Raw genomic sequence first — 16,477 nt, forward strand, 5'->3', positions numbered from 1 at the left:
CCCTAGCAGGAGTCTCCCTCCTGGCCCTTCCTGCTCGCCCGCAGACGCGAAAGCCGACGCAAACACCGGCGCTCTCTTACAGAGCATGCCTGTTTGCACACTCTGTGCGGTGCGGCTCAGGAGTGCGGCTCCCTCTCAGCTCAGCTAAGAGGGATCCAGGGGGCTTCCCCTCCAGATCCAGATCAGCTGCGTCCAGTCCCTCTGCCCCCTTACCTTAGGGGGATCAGCTGCTGCTGCCCCTGCTGCTGGCTCCACATCTGCTGCGTCCACCTCCGCCTCTGGTCTGGTAAGGGGGCACACGTGTATGCGGGACACACGTGTGCCTGGATCCCTCCTCTCCCCACTGATCCTGGCTCCCGAGTGCCGGGGGCTACGCCAAACCATGGCTTTTAAAGGCTGCGGTTTGAATTTTCCCTTGCTGCACTTCAGGGCTGGATGAAATGATTTCTCTCTGTATTTCCTGCCAGGATAGTTTTATTGGAATCTGTTGCAGGCAAGAAGCCAGAATCCTGTTTCTAACTTCTCTTGCTCTGAACCAGCATTAGATGTAAGCAGCTGGTTTTGTAGGGGAACTGCTTCTCTCAGTACCAGCTGGGGAGCCACAGCCTTGAAATTCAGCTCTAGGGCCTATAAGGGTTTGCAACAATGATCATATCAGGGAATTGATGGCTTAGCCTTGCCCTAGACCTACTGCCCTGGCAAAGGCTCCTTTGGTAGACTTCTTTAAGGTGGCCTTCCCCCGAGTACTAGCATTCAAGAAATACTATGCAGCATAACTCTGACCCAGGCCTTTGCCCTTCTCAGGAGGCAGGCCAAAAGCAATGACTACATAAGCTTGCTACTGCCCCACTGAAAAGGGCTAAGTACAGACAGCCAAAAAGCCTGAGGCCAAATCGATTCAGTCTTTGCACGTTAGTCTAAGATGCAGAGATTAAACAACTGGACACGCATTCACTTTTGATTCAGGAAATGCAGCCACGTACCTGCAGTGGCTCAGCCCAGAAGCCACGGTGCACTAGAGCACAGCTCTCTGGCACATAGCAGCACGGGTTATGTATTCACTTCCTCTTCCTGCTGCCCCCTAAGGTCTCTGGGATTTGCAGTCCACAGGCACATCAGCAGGACTCTGTAGGGTTGCTCATCACTTCCTCTTCCTGGTTCCAGGTGCATCTGGGATTTGTAGTCTACAGTCATAGCCAGCAGTAACTTTCAGTAAGTTCAGCAGGCCAGGGCAGCTCTGTACTTGGGGGAAAGGGTTTTAGCCAGAGGAAGGGAGATTTAACCCACTCCCTGGCCTCGGACACCAGCCGGGGTTTGCCTGGGTGCAGGGGCAGTCCCTGCCTCCCTGCCCCCCTCCCACAGCCAACCCTTCTCTGCTGGAGAAGACAACATAGCCAAGCTCAGGGCTGGAAATCATGCTGGGATGCTGGGGGACTCTGATTTAACTTGAACCAGGAAGGGGGCTGGGACAGAAGTTTCATAACCCAGTTTGACCCAAATCAGTTCATTCTGAACCTACATTCAACCAGGTTTATCTTAAACCAGTTTCAGCCATTTTGAAACTGGCTTATGTGCACTAAATATCTGTTCTGTTACAGGTTTAAACCAGTTTCTGATGCCTTAAACCATTTTACGTACAACTTCTCTCCCTAGCCAAGGTGTGCAGCTGGGCACAAAGGAACCAAGGCAATATTACTCCCCCAGGATGGTAGTTATCAGGTTCTGCAGTGCTTGTGAACGCACACAGTAGTGTTGTTTGAAATTGTGGTTTTTAACCCAGTGAGGACCCTGTGTTGCATTTTCACCTGCCACTGCCCCATCCTTACATTTCTTACGTGCTGCAGGAGGCCAGCATGCAATACTTCAACCCAGTCCATCCCACTGAGTATAACTGGGGTCATAAGGCTGTGTCTTACATACGCACTGTTGGTGGTATGGAACATGGATGTTTAACAAGGAGAAAAATGAGGGTAGGCTCCCCTTAAATTTGCTTTAAGGAATATAGTCCATGTACCCACTATGCATTCACTTGCTTTTGCAGCAGTTACGGGCAAGATTTCCAATGAGTCTACAAAGCGTAGCATACAGTAGGGCTCTTTCATTTCAATTTCCTAACAAGCCTTTAATGTAGCCATATATCTTGGTGCCTTAATATTCATAAAGTAATACTAAAGCATGCAATAGCTTCTGGGTGCTAGGAAGCACAGTCCACTAGAAAAAAGGAGACAGATCATAATGCCTGAGAGCTACAGTTATGTTAAAGGGATACATGCTTTACTTAGAAGTGATGGAAATCTTGACCAGGTGCCTTATGATTTACAGTCAGATGTGATGAGGCGAGGGATGAGAAGAAATGTGTGAGGTCAAGTCCAAACAACACTTCATATTTTCGGTACCCTTACCTATGTATTAGAGATGAGAATAAAAAATAATTCTGGAGGGAAGTCTCAATTCAAGTTATTGTCACTGCATTATAGGCAGATTTTTTTTGTCCGTCATCACTATGTAATTAAACTGCTCACTTCACTACATAGCCGCCCAGCCTATATGTATAATAATAGCAGCAGGGACAGTAACCTCAGCTTTCAAACATGGGTTAATTTAGTTCCGCCTATGCAAAATCCTGGAGAGTTAATTTGGCATGATATTCTTTCCCACTTGATCTCTGGAGATACTTTCTATGTTTTAAATGATTGCCATAAATTTTGCCACCTTTTGCCCTGCTTCTGTGTTGGGAAAGGCAATTCCTTTATGTGTAACATTGAACAAAAAGGGGGTTGCAAATCTTTCAGTTAAGTTGTTATTTGCCAGAAAAGTGGGTTTTTGACTAAAGTTTGTTTGGGGTGTTTTTTTTTTCTCCTGAACTACCCACCATATTTAGAAAATCTCCAGTTTTAATTAAAAAAAATCAAACCTTCCAAATCCATAAGGTATGAATTTTCAGCTAATTTTTTACATCAGACATAGCAAAGTAAAATACTTCCTCTTAACTTCCCAGGATCAACATGGTTGGTCTGGTATGAAGCCACATTCTGCTGGGAAGCTGTAGTTGAGGTACTTTATACCTCCATTGTCTTGGAGATACAATTCCCTGTCTGGCTTGCATCTGCCATGATGGCACTAATTACATGCGGTTCCTGTAATTCTTTTTAATGAGCTGGTAGGAGAATAGGCTACAGCCTATTATGTCAGAAGTGTTGTCTGGCTCCTTGAGAAGAATGCAAAGTACAGCTCCCTGACATGCGAGATGGAGACAGTTGGATGTCATACTACTTGGAAACAGAGCAATTGGTTCAAGAAGCACAGATATTTTGGGTTGGGTGACCCAAGTCTGACATGAAATGTTTCCTTTTGATTAGCCTGGTGGAAACTCTCTCTCTTTTTTTCAGGCAAAAGTGTGGTCAGTTTTCAACAGCGAGTTGAAATCGCCATTGAGATTTTTAAATGTAACTTTAAGCAAATGCCATTTTCCTCCCGACTCCAATTTTGTGACGGTCTGTCTCAAAAGAGTTAGGGTTAGGGTTCATGCGACTCCCATCACCAGTGTAAACACATGAGGTGGCATTCATGTACACTTGCATTGCTGCTAATGTAGGGAAGATGTATGCGACTCATTTTACAGATGGGGAAGAGACATCGGGGACTCATTGACTTGCTCATCATCACACAGGAAGTCTGTAGCAGCGTGGGGAATTGAGCCCACGTTGTGAGAGAGTAATTTGACCACGGGATCATCTTTCTGTTGCAAACCTTTTGGTTGAAAGGCAGCTGCAGTGTGCAGATTCAGATCTGAGTTTCTTTTTTTTTTTTTAAAGTAAGGGGTGTTCAGATTGAGAATTGGTTTCTTTGTGGTGTATGGGGGGGAGAGTTGGTTGTTACCAATATGGTCATAGAGGGAGGGTGGGATTTTCCAAGGCATTCAATACTGACCTCGCTCTTCTCTCATTGAAGTCCGGGGGGGTTCATGCTTGACTTCAGTGGGAACAAGGTTTGGCTAATAATGGGCCACAGAAGTCATGGAAGTGGTGAAAGTGAGGAAACACCATCACTCTTATGATGCAAAGTCATGCAGAGGTAGAGGCAAGAATGCATGCAAAATATAGTTCAGCCAGGGATATTGGCCTGTACAAAAAAAATGTGGGCATTAGCTCTCCAGGCTTGAGCTTTCTTGAGGCCATGCTCACCAGCTGGGAAGTGAATTTGGTAAGGTTATTGCTGCGCTGTTGTAAGTCTGATATAACTCCCTTTGGAAGCAACTTGAGTCTTTTCATTGCTTTCACCTGGAGAAGAATCCTATCTTAGTGCCAGCTCAGTGAAGCATGGCAGCTTTTAAGACATTTCAGTGATAATTTTGAAGGGGCTGTTGTTGTCTGTCATTTTGAAATGTTAATTCCTGGATTGCAGCAGAGATTGTGGAAGGGACGTTTTCGTTAAATTGGGAGCTTCTGGTGCACTTTCCCAAGCGGAGGTCTGCTTTGGCATCACCGATTCAGCCATGTTCTCTAGCTGATACATATTCGGCCACCAGGTCCTAAAGCAGTCTAATAGGATAATTAAACAACAGTCTGTAACACGTCCTGTGGCACAGATGACCTTGAAAAGAAAAGTGGAAGCCAAAAAACATCTTGAGAGGGAAAAGGGTTCGTGAACAGAAGGAAGCGGGCAGAAATGTGCAGCGCATTCAAAATATTTGACCAAAAGGACTTGTGGGGAGGCAGAGAAGGGAGATCTTAAGACATTTGGGGCTATTTAAATAGTGAAATGTGCAGTTACCGGAAAGGAGTCTGACCCCAATTTGAAGGCCCTGCACACAGCCCTGCAAATCAATCTGTTCTATCTATGAAGGATGTCTGTGTGTCCCTCAGCACCAGAGTACTTCACTGTCCTTTATATAGTTCTCCTCCCTGCCTCAGTTGCATTTAATCCTATTTTTATAGGCGGAGACGAAAGGCACAGGGTGAGTAGGTGTTTATGCACTTGAAGGTCACACAGGAGGTGCAGTGGGAATTGCAGCTTGGACCTGAGGGTCCCAGGCTGGCATCTGTCCTTCCAATCCTACCTGAGACCTCAGTATTGTAGTGCTTCGGGGCTTGTCCATGGCAGATCTAAGCTTCCCCTTTCGAGGGCAGGAAGTGCTTTGCGTTGTTGAAGCTGGCCACTGGATGCTTGTAGCAAGGCCTGAAGGATGGTTTCTTCTGGCTGAGTCTTTAAACCTATCTGTGGGAGCTCTCTATGTGCAGTGTGACTGGTTTGTCTTTATTCCTCCTAATAGCAATTTTGGATGCAAACAGTCTGGCTGATCACAGCATGCCATGCTCATATGTTAACTTAACTCAGGAAGGGAAGGAAAAATGAGATGTGGGGACCACCTCTAGACAATCATAGAAGCATAGAAAATAAGGGCTGAAGAAGGTCACATCTAGCCCAACCCCCTGCTCCAAGCAGGACCAGCCCCAGCTACATCATCCCAGCCAGGGCTTTGTCTAGCCAGGTCTTAAAAACCTATAAAGGTGGAGAGTCCACCACCTCTCTGGGTAGCCTGTTCCAGTGTTTGACTACCCTCCTCGTGAGAAAATTCTTCCTAATATCTAACCTTAACTTTCCTTGCTGCAGCTTGAGCCCATTGCTCCTTGTTCTGTCATCTGCCCCCATGGAGAACAGTCCAGCTCCATCCTCTTTGCAGCCCCCCTGCAGGGAGATGAAGGTTGCTATTAAATCCCCTCTCAGTCTCCTCTTCTCTAGACTAAATAAGCCCAGTTTCCTCCTGTCTCCTCACAAGTCCTGTGCCCCAGCCCCCGAACCATTTTCATTGTCCTCCACTGGACTCTCTCCAATTTGTCCCCATCATTTCTGTAGCGGGAGCCCATAACTGAGCACAGACAATGTACAATGTGTAGACGTACAATTATTCAGGACACTGTGACCATTGAAAACAGCAGTATCTGATTCAAGGGGAAAGTGAGACGGTTAGGCTAAGGCGAGATGGAAAATTACCCAGGAGACTGCAATTAGACCTAATAATCCCTCACTCTTCTTTAATACCTTTCCCAAAAGATCATCTTCATTGTAATAGCTGATATATGGACTAGATATTGGCATCCGCATCACGAAAATACTGGCTGAAACACAATTGTTGAACAGCACGCTGCGATCCTACACATCAGTTGTGGATGTGTTTCTGTAATGAAGAATATCGTACATAAGTCAGCATATCAGGAGAATTTTTAGTAGTTAGAGTATAATTATTCAGTTGAGAATTTGGCCATATTCTTAGGATTCCTGCTATTACCCTTATTTATTGGCAGCAATAGTCAGGTTACTTGTTTTTACATCTAATGCAGACATCTCACAAGCTGTTGGAGCATGGGTCCTGTTCTGAATCACTAACACCACTTCCTAGTTCTTAAACATCACCTATCGAGCCTGACCCTTGGCATATCTTTGAGGGGAAAAAAATGTATCTTGATTTGTAATAAGAATGTCTTTATTCTGACACTTTTGGAAGTATAGCTTGTATTTGTATGTCTCAATTTTATATTTGAAAAATGGGTTAATGCAATGATGCACATCTAAAGGCATGTGCTAGACAGTTCCTGAGAGTCCATCAAGAGAACAGATGATGACAACTGCCTACTGATATCAGTTACTCCACTTGCTTAAGTGGCACAGATCTGTGCAGAAGATATAAACTTTCAGTCTTGCCATTGACCTATGTGAATGTCAGCATTTTGTTGCAGAAGCTTTTTTTTATTATTATTATTTTAAAAAGCTAGGGAGTTACATGTGTGTTTAAATGGTAACAGATTCAAGCACTCAGAAGTCACAAAGTGCAAGATTTAAGGTTGCCCACACCACTTTAATACCCTTGCGTTGTGTTTATGCACTGTGATACAGCCTTTAATTACCTACTCCAGGGTGTCAAACTTTGGGTCCTGGGCTGGTCTGTGGGCCAGATCAGGACTGTGTACCGGAGCCAGTGCACAGGCCCAGTCCAGCCGGGCACCATATGCAATGCATGCCCTGTTCCTGGCTCCCTGTACTGTGTGCAGTGCGTGTGCCCAGTCCAGCCCTTTGGACCACACGCAGCCCAACCCGGTCCAGGACACATGATGCATGCAGTGTGGAGGCTGGACTGGTCATGCACACTGCATGAAGCAAAGGGTGTCAGTCTGGAGTGTGTACTGCAGGTAGTGCAGCCTGGTGCTGGCTCCAATGTGGTTTGAGCCAGCACTCAGATCTGGCACAGGCATTGCATGCAAGTGTGTCTTTTGTGTTGCGTGCAGCATCCACAGTCTGCACCAGAGTGGCTCCACCTGCTGCACATTGCACACAGGGTCAGCCTGGGACCCGCAGGCCAGGTCGTAGGGCCCCACGGGCTGGATCCAGCCCATGGGCCATATGTTTGACACCCTTGACCTAATCAAATGCTGTTTGCCCCATAGTGTCCTTGCCTCATTCTGAACGAGAAGGATGGTTTTCTGGGGAGGAATCAGGGTTGTGTCATGAAGGAGGCTGTTGACTCTCAGGTGCCTGATTCATTCACTGCAGAAGGTGGGGTGGGGGATGCCAAAGAGTTAGGGACCAGCAGAAAGGAAAAATATGGCCTGGTAGTGAAGGAAGTTGAATGTTGCCCTGGGAAGCTGAATATACTACCTTTACTTCTACCACAGAGTTTCTGCATGATGCCAGGCAAGGCATTTAAGCCAAACGTTTGACAGATGGTCACAAATGATCTATTTCTCATTACTTTCTGGGTGGCCATATTTATACCCTGGGATCTGATTTACCAACACCTTGAGTGCATACCTGTTTAACTGAATTCAGTGCAATTTGAACATGGAAAGTAGTTTTAAAGCATCTATCCTCTCAAAGAAAGTAACTCAAATTAATGTGGATAATTTTGACCTCAGTCACTCTGGGCTTCAGTTTGGCACCTGTGAAATGGGGATAATACGTCCCCTCACCAGGCAGGAGCTTGGTGCAACTGAATTGTTGAATCCCAGCTACTGCAAGGCACACCAGCGAGGAAATCCTGTGTTCAGAGCAGAGCTTAAATAATGTGGAGTAAATAAAGCCTCCAGCCACACACTGAACAATGAAAAGAAAACCAAGTATTGAATAGCGGCTCGTTAATGAGCTCCGGTGATCCTGTGCACTGAATAAAGTGAGGGCCCTCTGGAAAAAATAGTTTTTGCTCCTGTAGTTCAGATCACCTCATAATGCTAACATGCTGTGGGGGGGTTAAGGTTGCACAGAAAACCTGAATTGTGCCTGAGTTTGCAACTTTAATGATGAGCGTTTCATGTCTAGATGCCATGGTGATAGCCTGACCATCCTTCTTGGAGCTTTGTGCAATCCCGGAGTAGTAACTATGGGAACGTGATAACCTCCTCCTCCAAACAGTTGAGGGTGTACAGGTGGATATAACTAGTAGTAATTGGGTGAACTAGAAAAAGGAAATGCAGGATGCAAGATATCAGTGTGATGGAACCATATCCACTCTGTCGTGATTTATTAATAATATGGGTTGACTAAGGTTATTGGGCTGTTTGCTGGATGATCACATCTCATTAGTGAAGAAGCCGTTCTCAGGGAAAAGCAATAGGGAAGTGAGGGAATGGCTCGTGATCAGCTGTACATCAGCAAACATGGGAGGTACATCAGCTTTTATCTGTGAACTGTTAGCTGCAAAAGTCTGTGTCCTGTACAGCAGACCGACAAAGCCAGTTTCGTCCAGAAGGAACAATGTCTCAAAATGCAAAAAGAACAATTTAGGAAGGCTTTAAAACAAACAAAAAAAAAAAAGCTTTCTCTTTCTTGCAGGGTCAGGAAGGGAAGGGATGCTCCCAGGACTGACTGTTAGGTCTAAAGACACTTGGCCTATCTGGTTTAACATCCCAGGGTGGCAAGCCTTAAAGCTCAGCAAACATGCATGTAGGCTTTTTATTGATTTTTAAATGGTTTTGTCTCCCTACATTCTTTGTTCCTAGTGTTAAATAAATAATACTTTGGCTTTAGGAAAATCCAACTACTGGTCAGACTCCCAAAGGCAGGTGTCTAGACTCACTCAGACTTGCTGGATGAGCATGAGCAGGGTACACCGGGAGGTAGTAACTCATCTAAAAGCAGGACATCTGCAGAATATCACCCCATGGGAGATAAAGGCATGAGGGCTAAGATCTGGGGGGTGTATTCAGGGAGATGGGAGCAGAGGCCGAGGTGCAGCTACCCTGGTCACTGTGGCTTAAGCTTCCTAGCAGGAAGTTCTGCTGGACTATGCAGCACTTTGTCCCCAGGGAAGTTTTCAAAGCCTTATCACTTGAGAAACTGAAAGGCAGGTTGGACAAAGCACTGGAGAATCTGCTGTGGGGAGCGATCCTACACTAGTCTCTGGGGATGAGCTACATAAGCGAGCAGATCTTTTGCATCTAGTAGACATAAACCAGCAAATCTTTTCCTAGGGAATCCCAGGGCATGATTCTCGTAGCCTTGCTTCCAGTGCTCCACTTTCTCCACGTGCGTGGAAATCCTACTGACATGACCAAGGACTCGGAGCATGTAGCATAGAACAGGGAGAGTAAGGGCCTTGTTACACCTTATGCTGTAAACAGTGCAAATATTAAGTGGCTTAGTGTTGATTGGCTTAGTAGAGCAGTCACACTTTAAGGCAACAAATCTTGCCTGACTGTCTCCCACCTGCACAGCTGTGACTTGCCCCTAAAGGCTTGGTGAGCAGGGGACAGACAAGGAGCTAAGGGTGGGACTGGTTTGCTGCTCCCGCAGGCAGAACAAGAGCCTCAGCCCTGGAGCTGTACTGAAACGTTCATCAAGGTGAAACAGTCGGTGTCTGTGTGCTTGATTTTATTTTATTTTATTTTATTTTATTTTATTGTCCTCCCCACCCACTGCCACATTCCCAGCCACACTTTGTCAAGCCAGAAACTCATGTGGTCCAAGTATTACTTTAACCAAAAAGATCCAGATTCATTTTCTTTGAATAGAGTGCAGTATTGTGTTTGCCAGACTTTTTTTTTTTTTTTTTTTGGTTCCCCTATCTTCCCTCTATTCTCAAGTTAGGGTTTGTCTTCTCTGGGAGATGTGTTATCTTTGTAAAAATGAACATTACTTTCTCTGAGTTTTCTGCTTAATGGCAAAGAATGGGAATAGAATAAAGTTTTACTGATTTTGGAAAGAGCCTCCACTCTGGCTGCCCCTCCTTCTATCTGCAGGGCACAGAGCCAGACCTGGGAGTGGTGCTGAGCTGCTGCTGCGGCTCCTGTTTCCCTGGGGCAGCAGATAGCTGGAAGTTTTGGACCCTGCTCACAGTAGTGCAATGCTCAGGCTGTGGCCTGACAGCTGGCGGAGTGGGGAGGATGCAGGTTGGGCCATCTGGCAGGGGCCCAGGGCTCCTGCTGCCACTTCACCCATGGGTGGAAGCAAGGAGCAGGGGGGGCCCTGGGAGGTGGGGGCTCTGTACACAGCGCTGTGGTGTTTGCTGTTGTCACCAGGCAGAGTGAGTTGGTCCAGGTGGTAGTGGGAGGAACCATGGCCATCGGGCTTGTGGTCACTGCCCAGCGTGCTGTGGGGCGAGGCTCCTTGCCTGGCTCTGCTGCACCTTTGCCCTGCCTCAGGAAGGGCCAATGCATCCTGGGATGCCGGAGGACTTCAATTGGGCAGCATGGCTGTAGGGAGTGGCCACACTTCAGGAGTAAAATTAGGTGGATTAGAGATAATCCTGCCCTGGACTGGTGTAACTTTAAGCCGAATAATGAGTGCTTTAAGCCGCTTAAAGGTGTTAGCATGCAAGACAGTCCAGGGGTTAAGAGATCCAGAAGCTGCCTAAAATTGCCGTGCAACAAGGCTCTAAGACAGCTGAACTGAGATGGGTCCTGAAGGTCCAAGAGGGGAATCCTATGGATGTTAGATAGGACCTGGTTTCTCCTTGGTGCGCATATCTGGAACGCTTGTTCCTAGCTATGGGAAATTCATGTGTGCATCAGAAGAAGAAACCCCTCCCCCCCTTGTGTTTATTCTTATTTAACACTGTTTACACAGAAAATGGAGAAACACATCTCTAACCATCGGGTGCTATTTAAAATGATGTCCCCGTGCTCTGCACAGCTCATTCTGTAAACATCGACTCCACCATGTGGCCTTGGGGCGCCAATGCTGCTCGGAGCCGTGTCCACTCCCGTGCTGCTGGGAACACGCTGCAGTTGTTATGTTAAAAAGCCTTTTGTGAAGGCTGCTAGGGTTGTAAATTATCCATGCACAATGTTGGGGGGGAGGGAGAAACCCCCTCCCTATGGTTGTAGCTGAAACCATAAGATGTCTTGCTACCTAATTGCCTTAAAATGTGTGGGCTTGAATGAAGCTTCTTAATGAATAATAGACAAATGCATAAATCACAAACCCCAAGCACCCAAATGGTGAAATGCACGCTAATGAAGACTCTCTGGGTTCTTCAGTGATGGCAGGTGTAGAGTTGATGTGTAAAATGTCGTGCGTCTAACAGGTTTAGAATGATATTTTTATTAAAAGAAGCAGGTATTCAATTTATTGCCCTTGAATTCTCTTTCTTGTAGTGCACAGCAAGTCCTCCTGTATAATACTGCAGGCTGCAGTCTCACAGCAGTTCCCGCTATGACTCTTGCCTCGAAGAAGAGCAACAATAGAGACCAATTACCCTCTATCTCCACTCTTATTGCAATATGCCTGGGAAAAAATAGTGTGGTGCTCTCCATCCCCCGCTTCTCCCCCCTTTTCAATTTCAAATCCTAACCCTGGCCACTAGTACCATTTGCGGATTTGAACTTGCAGGCTTTGTGTGCGGTATTATCTGCAGATTCACCTGGTACTGATCCAATGAACCAACGCAATCTTACAAAGCCGACGGGAAGAGTGTACAGTTTTCTTTGTAATAAATCATATGCCATGAAAAAGGATTTCTTTAACTCCTTTGCTCCATTATTCTCCGTATCTCATCTTGTGGAAACACGGCTGTTAGTGAGAGACTCAGAAGCTATGCAAGAGGGGGAGGGGAGGAAAAGGTGCGGAAAGGGGAATCGAAATCAAGCCCAAGACAAGTCAGAGGTCATGGAAATGTCGATAGTTTGGAGATTCTTCTAAGGAAAGTAAGCTGCTTTAAAAATACAACCCAGCACAAGCCATGTTATCATTCATGATTCAACACTAGCAACAAACAAGGACGGTTTGAGGTACCTAAACAATTAATATTTGGAAGCAGGGGAGAGTGAACCCCAGTAGGTGAGGAGGGCTTCATTCAGATAGTTGCCTAAGCATTTGGGCACTAGCCTGAACCTTCCTGATGTGCTCAGTTCAGCCTGTAATGTTTTGAGCTCTTGCTTTCTTCCAAATGGAGGTGGAGGAGTGCCACAGCATTTTTCACCTGGCTTCCATTTCAGGTTAGAAAATTGTTTGATTTGACCAAATTGGGAATTTAAGAGAGAGACTGGAGAACACTTGTAGAACATGAATTCATAATCCTAATCTCAAACCACTCCAGCAGAAACCTGTTACTAACAGTAGTATTTATCCAGTCCAGGAGCAAGGACATTCCAAGCGATCGACATATCCAGTGAAATCTAAGTAATATCATCTGAATTTCAAATGTTGGCTACTGGCAATGATTTTAAATGATGCTAAAATGGATGATGGTCCTTAGTTGCCTTTTGTTAAGAAAAAATTAAAAAAGACAGCAAATCTGTTAATTTCCATAGGCTAGGGACAGAAGTTGCACATAAACTGGTACAAGTGATCAGAAACTGGTGTAAACTTGTAAGAGAACAGAAGTTCAGTGCACATAAACTGGTTTAAAAATGGCCAAACCTGGTTTAAGATAAACCTGGATAGATGTAGTATCAGACTTAACTGATTTAGGTTAAACCGGTTTATAGAACTGTCCCATTCCCCTCCTGACTCAAGTTAGGTCACAGCGCCCGGTATCCCAGAAGCCTTTGTGGGTGGGCAGGCTAATCTTCACCAGTGGTCCTCTGCTCAGGCCAGCTGAGCTGACCCCACCCTGGGCTGTAATGGAGCTGGATGTGTGGAAGGCAGGGGAATGGAGCCGCCTGCCCGGTCTGGGCTTCTCCCCCACTCCAGCTGGGCTCGGCCCAGATGGGGAGAGCCACGCTGTGAGGGTCCTCCCCCTGTGTGGGCCAGCTGTGCAGCCCTGCCCCCTTTGAGTCTCTGCCTCCCCCAGGTCTGAAGCAGCACAAGGTGGGGGTCTTCCTCCTGCCTCTTCTACGGAGTGCTTCCATCCCTGCTACCTGGCACATGCCTCTGGGCTGCCTGGCACATCTCACTGGCTGGTGCCTAGGGGGCTTGCACCAGGCAGTGGTGGGCACAGGAGGGCTCCATACAGGAAGGATCCAGCTCTGCTGTCCAGCTCAAGCCTCCTGGGCCACCTGGTGTGTCCTACCAGAGCCCAGCAGCACCAGCAGCTGGCAGGACACAGTGGGCAGCCCTGGGGCTTGTACCAGGCAGTAGGAGGCTGGGAGTGTGGTCCAGTCAGCCAGTGAGGGATGGTTCGGCAATGGCCACCAGTCTGGGAGGTGTGCTTGAGTTCCCCTGCCTTTTGGCCTGGGTCAGTGCCTGCCTTTCTCAACTCAAATGTAAACCTCTGTTCTGTTCATTATCGGTTCAGTCTACACAGCTTAGTGCAACCTGTGCAGATTGAATTGATTCCACCTCGGGTTTTTTGACTGTCTGCACTTAGCCATAGAGGTAATATTGATGTCACAACCACAATAGCAACGGCAAGAATAAAAAGGTTAGAATTACACCTACAGAAGCAGGTGAGAAAAACAGAAGGCTGCTTCTGTCTTTGTATATACCAAAATATGCCACTGCTTTGCCTCGGATTGGCTATTCAGGGGCTTCCTCCAGCCAACGTTGCAGAACTCATTTTTCTCTACTTTCCTCTGTGCACTTCTCTCTCATCTTGCATCTGCCAGTTCCCTCCTCACTTGTTATGAATTGAAGGCTTTCTTTCTGTACCGTTCTCAGCACCTGGGATGTCTTCCATGTGACTCTTTCCCAAAGTTCTTTCTCAAACTCCTTTTAAAACATAACTTTTTCTCCTTTTGCTTTAATTTAATCTTCCTGACACTTTGCTTGCAGTTTTTAGTGCAGGGTTTTAATTTACCGTCCAAGATAAAAATACCACTAGCATATGATATACCATCCATCCACCATCTTGCAATGTTAGTGGAACATTTTGGGGAGCTCCTTCCCCCATGGGTAAACACTTACTTATATGAGCAGTTGTACTGAAACCACCAAAATTGTTCACCAGTTTGAATAAGAGACTAAAAATCTAGTCCTAAATCTTTTCAATGAGTTTGTAAGACAGTGGAGCACAGATTTTTCCTCTTGGAGTCCTGGTGTTTCAATACAGTATTTCAGTATGGTATACCTGAACCTGAGCTACACACTTCCCCCCTAAAAGGACTAAACAAACCTGTACACAGATCAGTTGTGGCTTTGGAGAGGAAAATTTATAAAGCGATGCAAGACACAAATTTGTAGCTGCCCAACTCAAGCTTTTGTGCAGAATATATTGGACACAAGAGAGACCTCTTTGTCTGGGAGTCAGAGAATATAATGAATGCAGGATCTGTAAAAGGCATGCAGGAGGCCCCCACCATATGTTTTGGTCATGTCCTGATATACATGAGCTTTGGGAGACAGTTTTACGTGAAATAGGGTCAATAATCAAATCTGAAGTACGAAGGAACACAACTTTATGTTTCCTTGGAGATGCTGCAAGTTTGCAAGAGGCGGATAAAGAAAGAGCACCATGGATAAAAAATAGTTGTTAGGTGAATAGGAAAAAAGAAGAAGAAAAAAAAAAGATAAACTGATTAACCCCTCCCCCTCCCAAAGCACTGGTTTTAAAAAACCTGAACAATTCTTCCAAACTGTGAAGGTATATTAACATCCATAACCTGAAATGAATTAATTGTTGCATCAGCAGAGAGGAATTACAACACATAGAAAGACCAGCTAAATGATTTGTGGAAATTAGTTTAGGATCATATTAAGAAGAGCTAGGAGGAGCGTCCCAAATAAATAAGGCGTTTGTCAAATTTTGCTTCTCTTTCTGTTTATGAAATGCTTTCAAGTAGATTCAACGTTCTCCACTATATTTGTCACTTGAAATAAATCATGAAATTCATCACTAACCAATGATTTGCAGTAAATTCAGACATTGCAGTTTCTTCTGCGCGGGCTAGTTACAAAATTATTTATCAATTAGTGTGTGACAGAATCGACACCTTCCCCCAAAGTATTTTCATTCCAGTGGATCAGCATTTTCCACAAGATTTCTGTTGCCTCAGAAACGTTTCAGGCATTGAAGGTAATGCTATGATTCCACCTCAGCCTTCACCGGCCGCCTACCATGCAAGCCAGTTGCTGCTTTCTACCCAAGTCTCTGTTTTGAGAATTGCAATAATTTGCCACAGCAGTTTAGGATGCTGGGTATTTTCATTTCACCTTTTTCAGTTAAATATAACTTCTTCCATCCCAAAATCCTTAGAGGGTGTTTTTTTGTTGGCGGTATTTAAAGGACAATGTTACCAAAGTAAATCTCTATTGTCAGCAGAGGTGTATTTAAAAGATTACAATAGACCCGACATCCACATAATAGGTTGGGGATCAATGAAAGCACTTCATTTCTCAAGAAGCTTTATGGTTTAGTAACCAGGATTTATTCTTTAATTGTAGGTATTGGAAAAAGTTGTATCTCTATCTTTGGTTGTTGTTCTGTTGCAAATTGCTCGTTCTCCATTCCTTTATATAGTTCCAGATTAGCTTTCAGTGATCAAATGTTGCCCAGCTGGATACAGCAGACAGCCCTATTCTTTTTATTTGCTGCTGTTGGTAGCTCCTAAAATAATGTGACCCTTGCCTTTAGGAGGTTATGAACAAAGGGCTGGTCCTTCCACCCTTGGGTTTAGCAGCGCTTCATCCCACAGAGTCCATTTGACTTCAGCCGGACTGTTTTCAAAGTGAGATATTATTCAACATGACCAATGATGCCAGCATCAACCCCTAAATTGGTCCACAATGTACCAGAAGGAATGAGTTGCAGATTGGCTGAAGGGTTGTACTCAGAGGGTGGTAGTGGACAGGTCATATTTGACCTGGGTGGAAGTGGGCAGTGGAGTCCCCCAGGGCTCAGTCCTTGGGCCCGCGCTGTTCAATCTCTTTATCAGTGGTTTGGACGATGGGGTAAAAAGCAACCTGTTTAAATTCGCTGATGATACCAAAATTTGGGGTGAGGTGAGCATGCTAGTAGGGAGGGAAAGACTGCAGCAAGACCTGGATAGGTTACAGGGGTGGGCTAACAGAAACAAGATGCATTTCAATACTGACAAGTGCAGGGTGCTGCACTTGGGCAGTAGTAACCAGCAACACACTTATAAGATGGGGAACTCCCTACTTGAGAGCA

The 16,477-nt window shown here is 45.6% G+C and overlaps 1 protein-coding gene across 1 annotated transcript in view; it reads left to right on the top strand.

Moving 5' to 3' along the window:
- Window positions 1–16,477, top strand: part of AGBL4 (ATP/GTP binding protein like 4) — a 1,816,099-nt gene that overhangs the window by 1,561,491 nt on the left and 238,131 nt on the right. The gene's annotated exons all lie outside the window — the stretch shown is intronic.

The sequence above is a fragment of the Gavialis gangeticus genome, unplaced genomic scaffold (assembly GCF_001723915.1).
Source record: "Gavialis gangeticus isolate Ggan-Ray unplaced genomic scaffold, GavGan_comp1, whole genome shotgun sequence".
NCBI classification, from domain to species: domain Eukaryota; kingdom Metazoa; phylum Chordata; order Crocodylia; family Gavialidae; genus Gavialis; species Gavialis gangeticus.